The sequence below is a fragment of the Littorina saxatilis genome, unplaced genomic scaffold (assembly GCF_037325665.1).
Source record: "Littorina saxatilis isolate snail1 unplaced genomic scaffold, US_GU_Lsax_2.0 scaffold_615, whole genome shotgun sequence".
Classification (NCBI taxonomy): domain Eukaryota; kingdom Metazoa; phylum Mollusca; class Gastropoda; order Littorinimorpha; family Littorinidae; genus Littorina; species Littorina saxatilis.
Genome location: NW_027126196.1, coordinates 70,001 through 78,652, shown reverse-complemented (window position 1 = coordinate 78,652; position 8,652 = coordinate 70,001). Strand labels below are relative to the sequence as shown.

General features: G+C 39.7%; 1 long non-coding RNA gene across 1 annotated transcript; it reads left to right on the top strand.

Moving 5' to 3' along the window:
• Positions 1-5,071, top strand: LOC138954648 (uncharacterized). The gene is made up of 2 exons (XR_011451923.1): positions 1-46; positions 3,743-5,071. It is a non-coding gene; the product is annotated as an uncharacterized lncRNA (long non-coding RNA).
• Positions 5,072-8,652: the final 3,581 nt, after the last annotated feature.

The following is an 8,652-nucleotide window of genomic DNA, read 5'->3' as shown; positions in this document are numbered from 1 at the left end:
GATGATGCAGACCCAGTACCAGCAGTAGCAGGAAAATCCAACGAACGTATGTACTGCCTTGATAATAATAACAAATGGCCATGCATACTACTCGCACAATATGCACCCCCACCCCCCAAAAAAAACCACCACCAGAATTAATTGGTATGTGTCCTGCAAGGAGCTAAACCAGATCATAAGTGGTCATGGAAAGCACTTGTGCACCATTGTGCCAGTACTGATTTTTAGACTACAATAGCTAGTTTTCTTATATACTAATTGCAAAAGATAGTACAGGGGTACCTGCGATTGACTTGCCAGAAGTGTCCTTAAATTGAAGGTGGCCTGTCATGTTGACGGGTAATTTTGGTAGGGATAATAGACAAATGGACAACAGAAAGCGTCAGCACACTCTGGTTCACGTAAACTATCAGTTTCTGAAAAGACATTGCCAGGTTTTTTACGCACAGTACAAACACCCTTTCATTTAAACACTCACCGCTTGCGAACATCCTAAGCACCCTCCGTAAAGAGCTAGCATTTTTTTAAATTTTATTTTTGCATGGCCTGCAGGATTGTCTAGTACCAAAATCAGACGCTTTTTGGCGCTAGAACTAAAATCTAAATAATAAGTTATTGTAACACAAGCATTCATTAATCCTAAAAGATTTTTTTTTCACCAAAAAAAGATCAGTACAACTCGAAGTTTTGAAAAATTGACAAAAAGGGAGTCCGGAAGCATGTCACGCAAAGAAGTGTTTCCCGAAGCAGACGAATTTTTTGCATTGAACTTGCTTCTTTGAAGCCAAACTCCACCGATAAGTTTGTGTGACTCGCAGTCGTTGTTGCATTTTAGATTCAGAGTTATACAATAACGGTCTAATGCAGATAAAGCGAGTCGCATTGAAATCACAAACTGACGACTAGATTTGTGAAAAAAAAAGGAAAGTTGATCACACCCCGGGGTCCACGATGGCTCAGGCGTTAGATAAACCATGCAAAAATAAATTCATTGAAAATTGCTGGCTCTTTACGTAAGGCACCTCAGATATTCTCAAGCGGTGAGTGTTCAAACAAAAGGGTGTTTGTACTGTGTGTCTTTGATGGTTTGCGGGAGGCTTACTGTGCCTTAAAAGGGATGTGGTCTCTCATCGGAGAGGCCACACATTGCAGGTACAACTCCACACACTTTTTAACTTTGTGACTTTCATTGCCGTGCACTGATACACTGAGCACAAAAAAGTTAAGGATATTTTTTTCAGTGGTATACCCCAGATGTTAAACAGCAGTTATTTGGTCAGAAATATACGTGTATTTGAAAATCAGTCTTTCTTCTGCTCAAAAATGTGTTTCTGGAATCTGAGCAATATCTGGGTATGATGTCACTGGTCCGTGACCACATCTACTCTCAAAAATTGTGCTTTTTGATGGCTTGATTCACTTTCAACCGTTGAAACAGTGACTTAAACTGAATGATATTTTACATTTTTTACATTCGAAAGTTTATTTGGTGTCTTGCCTAATGATTCATACAAATTTCGTTCAAATTTGTCGCGCTGTCAGGCTGATCTAGTGTGTAAAAAAGAGCGACCACAAAACTGAAAAACAGCAAAAAATCAATGGTTTTTATGGTGTTTTTGCTGGGTAGCTGCAGGCTCTCCAAATTTCACAGAACTTAACTGTTTGTGCTCAGTGCACATACAGCAGACTTGCGCTCTTCAATCTCTTTGTTTGTTTGTTTGCCCAGTCCACCACAAAGGGTTATGTATCGATTGGACATTGGATTTCCCTTCTTTGAGCCATGTGACGTCAGAGGCATACAAAACTTCATATTTTGGTGTTTCAGGTTGACCGAAACTTCAAAGGAACTACAAAACACACGTCATGTGCATGTGTGTGTGCTGTTCAATGTCAAAACAACAACAAAGTCAGTACATGACGTGTGTTTTATAGTTCCTTGGAAGTTTCGGTCAACCTGAAACGCCAAAATATGAAGCTTATGTGTTTGCTTGCATGTGTGTGTGTGCTCGTTCCATCGTTAAAACAACAACAAAGTCAGTACCTGAAAGGAATTCGATCGATACATAAATGTTATTTGCGTTTTTGACCAAAATATGATATTTTACACAGATCTCGACAGTCATTGTTCACCTCGACCGCTAGCGCGGTCTCGGAGAACAATGACTGTCTCGATCTGTGTAAAATGTCATATTTTGGTCAAAAACGCAAATAACGTATAATATCAGGGCGGTTGCTCTTCAGTGCAATGCACCATAAAAGAGGAGTCACACTACACAAATTCTAACCTGTCTTTGATGCAATTCATGGTCTCATTGATTTTTGGGTTGTTCTTGTTGATTATTTTATTTTATCATATTCGTTCCATTTCCTTGTATTAATACACACCCCACAAACTAATATTTAAATCCAACCAACATGTTTTTGGTTTTTTTACCTTTCTAATGCCCTCCAGCAAGAAATAGTGGACAGCGAGCTTTTCTTGCTTCCAAATTTATATTAATGAGCTAATTATAACATTTAATCATCATCAAAAGCCTTGTCAATGCTTTCAATGTGTGTGTGATTCAGAAGTCGTTAGGTAATCTGGCAGTCATTAAAACAAGGTAGGGGTCAAATTAAAAGTTACCACAGCGCTCCAAAAACTCAATAATGTTTGTTGCGTTTTGACAAAATGTGATCCAGATTCACTGAAGGGGGCCGGGGACTGAAAATAACCATTTTTGACTCACATGCGAAGCAAAAGTGAGTCTATGTACTCACCCGAGTCGTCCGTCCGTCCGTCCGTCCGTCCGTCCGGCCGGCCAGCCGGCCGGCCGGCCGGCCGGAAAACTTTAACGTTGGATATTTCTTGGATACTATTCAGTCTATCAGTACCAACTTTGGCAAGATGGTGTATGATGACAAGGCCCCAAAAAAACATACATAGCATCTTGACCTTGCTTCAAGGTCAAGGTCGCAGGGGCCATAAATGTTGTCTAAAAAACAGCTATTTTTCACATTTTCCCCATTTTCTCTGAAGTTTTTGAGATTGAATACCTCACCTATATATGATATATAGGGCAAAGTAAGCCCCATCATTTGATACCAGTTTGGTTTACCTTGCTTCAAGGTCAAGGTCACAGGAGCTCTTCAAAGTTGGATTGTATACATATTTTGAAGTGACCTTGACCCTGAACTATGGAAGATAACTGTTTCAAACTTAAAAATTATGTGGGGCACATGTTATGCTTTCATCATGAGACACATTTGGTCACATATGATCAAGGTCAAGGTCACTTTGACCCTTATGAAATGTGACCAAAATAAGGTAGTGAACCACTAAAAGTGACCATATCTCATGGTAGAAAGGGCCAATAAGCACCATTGTACTTCCTATGTCTTGAATTAACAGCTTTGTGTTGCATGACCTTGGATGACCTTGACCTTGGGTAGGAAAAATGTTTAAAGCAGTTCTTAGTGTATGATGTCATTGCTAGGTTTAGTTATTTGAGGTCAAGCATGTGAGTCGTATGGGCTTTGCCCTTCTTGTTTCATCTGTTGGGAGTCGTTTAGCTCTGTTAGCTGTATCATTCTGTCTTTGAAGGCCTGGGAAATATGTATTTTTGTCAGTATTGTTTTATTTTTTGTATTTTGTACGTTATTTTCTCCATGGAAGGTGTGATTTTTGGGGTGCTCATTTTTTGTAGTCTTTAGCATGTACAACAAAGGCATTTTGAGGAACAGCTGTCAATTTCTGTTTCAGGGAACTACAGCAAGTTCTTGAGAGAAGAAGAGAAGGCCGTGACAAAGCTTTTTCAAGCTTCCATTTTGGGAGGAAAGCTTCCAGGAAAGAAACAAATTTAGTTGGGCATTGCAAGCAGCCAAATACTGGAAGGGAGATCCTGGACCCAAATTAAAGATAAAGTGGCATATGAAAAGAAAAAACACCTGAAGCACATGTACTAAATTTAACTGTTACTTCCTACTATAATATTAATTCCATTTCCCGCAGTTTCCTGTCACTTTGATGGAAGTTAAAAGAAATATTTTTGTCGACAAGCAAAGTGGTTTCCCCCCCCAACACCCACCCGGTCATACACCTTTTTTTTTTTTTCGTAAAGCACTTTGTTTTTGCTCCCACCCATGCAGTTGGAAAACCTTTTCAAATCTCTTGTGTTGTTTTTAACTTTTGCTCTAAAAATTTGGTATGACACAAATTTTGATTAATTAGAAAAAAAACCAGTAAACACCAAGTTACAAAGACTTTTGGGCCACGCCCTTCTTTAGTGAAATGAATGTAAGCAAACAATGACGTAAATATTTGATGTGAAAATTGATTCGGATTATCACTTGATTAATATGTTTCATGATTTTTTTTCTGGTTTACCTTGTTTCTTTTTGGTGTAAATATGTGGACGTCTGCACTGACAGATGTCATGACAGCTGTCCTTTGTATGAGATTTTCTGGGTTTTGGATAACTCCCATTGATCATGACTTTTGTATGGACCATTGTAACTGTATTTGCTCTGTCCAGTAGGAAAACGTTTTCAAGTCTTCTTGTGTTGTCTTCTTGTGTTGTTTTAAACTTTTGCTCTAAAAATGTGGTTCCCATTGAACACCTCAGTACAGATTATGGTTTGCAAAATATATGTTGCTTACTTGATTCTTGAGAATTGTGTTTGTTTTCGCTCCCCCCGCGGGTTAGGGGGAGTCCCATATTGGTTGGGACGAGAAAGAATTTACCCGATGCTCCCCAGCATGTCGTAAGAGGCCACTAACGGATTCTGTTTCTCCTTTTACCCTTGTTAAGTGTTTCTTGTATAGAATAAAGTCAATTTTTGTAAAGATTTTAGTCAAGCAGTATGTAAGAAATGTTAAGTCCTTTGTACTGGAAACTTGCATTCTCCAGGTCCCAGTAAGGTAATATATTGTACTACGTTGCAAGCCCCGGGAGAAAATGTTTTATTAGTGCTTTTGTGAACAAGAAACAATTGACAAGTGGCTCTATCCCATCTCTCCCCTTCCCCCTCCGCGATATAACCTTCGTGGTTGAAAACGACGTAAAACACCAAATAAAGAAAGAAAGTTTGATTTCGCCAAGTGAGGGTCTGTGACTGTGGCTGTGAGTGTGTTTGTGACAGTAAATTCAACACTATGAGTGACAAAGAACTGACGACTGTGTGTGGCAGGGAATAGGACACTTTGTGTCATTCGCCTGTAAGTGTGATCAATATATTTTGTAACCATCAAAAACAATTTCCCCTGAAATCAACACATCAACCTTTGCCGGATGCCGCTTTTGACTACACACGCCCGACGATGCGGGTTTGTCTGAACCCATACATTTGAAAGAGGGTTTTTACCGTTTATTTCTCTAATGACGATGCGGGTTTGTCTGAACCCATACATTTGAAAGAGGGTTTTTACCGTTTATTTCTCTAACGACGGGGTGGGTTCAGGGAAACCCACAGCGCTACGTCAGTGGGTGCATCGAGTTTCTCCCTTCACCGACTTCTTGCAGGGGAGCGAGAGGGGGAGGGAGAGACTGAGAGAGACTGAGAGACAGAGAGAGACTAAGAAAGAGAGAGAGAGAGAGACTAAGAAAGAGAGAGAGAGACTAAGAAAGAGAGAGAGTGAGACTAAGAAAGAGAGAGAGGGAGACTAAGAAAGAGAGAGAGACTAAGAAAGAGAGAGAGAGAGAGACTAAGAAAGAGAGACTAAGAAAGAGAGAGAGAGAGACTAAGAAAGAGAGAGACAAAGAAAGAGAGACTAAGAAAGAGAGAGAGAGAGAGACTAAGAAAGAGAGAGAGCTCGAGAGACTAAGAAAGAGAGAGAGAGACTAAGAAAGAGAGAGAGAGAGAGACTGAGAAAGAGAGAGAGGGAGACTAAGAAAGAGAGAGAGGGAGACTAAGAAAGAGAGAGAGACTAAGAAAGAGAGACTAAGAAAGAGAGAGGGAGACTAAGAAAGAGAGAGAGACTAAGAAAGAGAGAGAGAGACTAAGAAAGAGAGACTAAGAAAGAGAGAGAGAGAGACTAAGAAAGAGAGAGACAAAGAAAGAGAGAGAGAGAGACTAAGAAAGAGAGAGAGAGACTAAGAAAGAGAGAGAGACTAAGAAAGAGAGACTAAGAAAGAGAGAGAGGGAGACTAAGAAAGAGAGAGAGAGAGACTAAGAAAGAGAGAGAGAGAGAGACTAAGAAAGAGAGAGAGAGAGACTAAGAAAAAGAGAGAGACAAAGAAAGAGAGAGAGACAAAGAAAGAGAGTGAGACAGAGAGAGAGAGAGACTAAGAAAGAGAGAGAGAGAGAGACTAAGAAAGAGAGAGAGAGAGACTAAGAAAGAGAGAGAGGGAGACTAAGAAAGAGAGAGAGGGAGACTAAGAGAGAGAGAGACTAAGAAAGAGAGAGAGAGAGGGAGACTAAGAAAGAGAGAGAGAGAGGGAGACTAAGAAAGAGAGAGAGAGACTAAGAGAGAGACAGAGACAGACAGTCAGATAGACAGATAGACGGATAGACAGATAGGCAGATAGACAGACAGACAGACAGAGCAACTGACAACAGACATACAGACAGAGAGATACGGACAGACAGACAGAGAGACAGACAGTCTCTTGGAGACAAACAGGCAGACAGACACTGTTCCGCCGCTCTGGTAATTATGGGTGTAGCAGAACCTGCGCCGTCGGCAGAGGGATAGTTACAACTCTTTAAAAGTATGGGTTAGTGTGAACCCGCGCCATCGGTAGTGTTTATGTAAATTATCATAATCAATTAATTTTAATGTTTTGTCATGTACACACTACAAATTTGCAGACAGATAGCAAATTAGGTGTGTGAGAGATACTTAAAATTTCAAAACGATACCTTTAATGGTTCCAGAGTTACAATGATTTTAGTGTGTCTCTGGGTACAGGTGAACCCAGGAAGCACGGCAAAGGTTAACTTAACAAGTAAGAAAAAATGACACCTGAAAATGGCATTCAATGGTTACTCGTGCTCTGAGCCTCTCTCTCTCTCTCTCTCTCTCTCTCTCTCTCTCTCTCTCTCTCTCTCTCTCTCTCTCTCTCTCTCTCTCTCTCTCTCTCTCTCTCTCTCTCTCTCTCTCTCTCTCCTGAAAACAAACAATAAACAAACATCAAACAAACATTGAGGAACCAAAGCTAAATAGCGTTTTAAAGTATAAGCTCAAGAGGATACTTCCTACTGTGATATTAATTACTAGTGTGTTTTTGTGAGGGTGCTGTAACGTTTCAGTTATAGGGAGTAGCACACGTTTGTGATATGATCCGTGCATGTCTTAAACATGTAATGGCAGTGCATATTAGCAGATCTGCATTTTCAACCATCAAGTTATTCACGGATGGTAGTCGTCCGATGTTGGAATATAGCGTGTTCGTTTCTTGTGTTTTTAGTCTCTCGTTTGTTTTCTTAGTGTGATCAAGCAAACGCAAACAATCCTTGAATCTTTTAAAGCACGATAAAAAGATCAAGTATCTATCCTCATATCAAACAGACAATGAAGTAAGGCGTCCGCCCCGTGATCGGGAGGTCGTGGGTTCGAACCCCGGCCGGGTCATACCTAAGACTTTAAAATTGGCAATCTAGTGGCTGCTCCGCCTTGCGTCTGGCATTATGGGTTTAGTGCTAGGACTGGTTGGTCCGCTGTCAGAATAATGTGACTGGGTGAGACATGAAGCCTGTGCTGCGACTTCTGTCTTGTGTGTGGCGCACGTTATATGTCAAAGCAGCAAACAAACAAACAAAAAATCAAAGAATACAATCTCTAGTTGCGCACGCTAGCTTTGCAAAATAAAGTGTTGGTTTGGTACCAACACCCCATCCCGCCATTTAATTTTAAACAAAACACACAAATTTAAAAGATTGAAAATTATTCAGAATAAAATTTTCTAAATAAAGTGTTGGCCTTGGTTGAAAAATTGCGACACGACCTTAATTCATGCTAACAAACATTTTAGGTTAATTAAAAAAAAAATTTTTTTATATATATATATATATTTTTTATTTTTATTTTTTTAACTAAGCTTTGGTTTTGTAACGAAAATCCGGCCTAAAGTCTTTTCATGCAAAAAAAAAAAAAAAAAAAAAAAAAAAAAAAAATACACCCCCCCCCCCCCCCCCCCACCCGGTTTTGTAACGAAAATCTGGCCTTAAGTCTTTTCATGCACAAAAAAAAAAAAAAAAAAAAAAAAAAAAAAATTAACCCACCCCCCTCCTATTTTTGGGGGTAATAATTTGGGATTACTGGTAGCTTTTTTGTACTACCACGTATATGTAACGCTATTTTGATAAAGTTGATAGTATTTACAGCTTTCCGGTCATAATTATGTCCGGCTACCACTCACTTTTAGGTGGCGGATGTCCACATATAACACGTGTTTCAGAATCTCTATTTTTGGGTGTGTAACTTTCAATAATGAGTGTTTTTAATTTTTTTTTTCTCAAAAAGTATTCTTAAAGTCTAACACATGTTTACACTTGCACTCCGTTTCTGTAGCTTTAGAAATAAACAAGTCCACATAAAACACATTTTTCTTTGCGGCAAATGTCCACATATCCACCCCTCAGACACGTATGTGTGTGTGTGTGTGTGTGTGTGTGTGTGTGTGTGTGTGTGTGTCTTTGTGTGTGTGTAGAGCGATTCAGACTAAACTACTG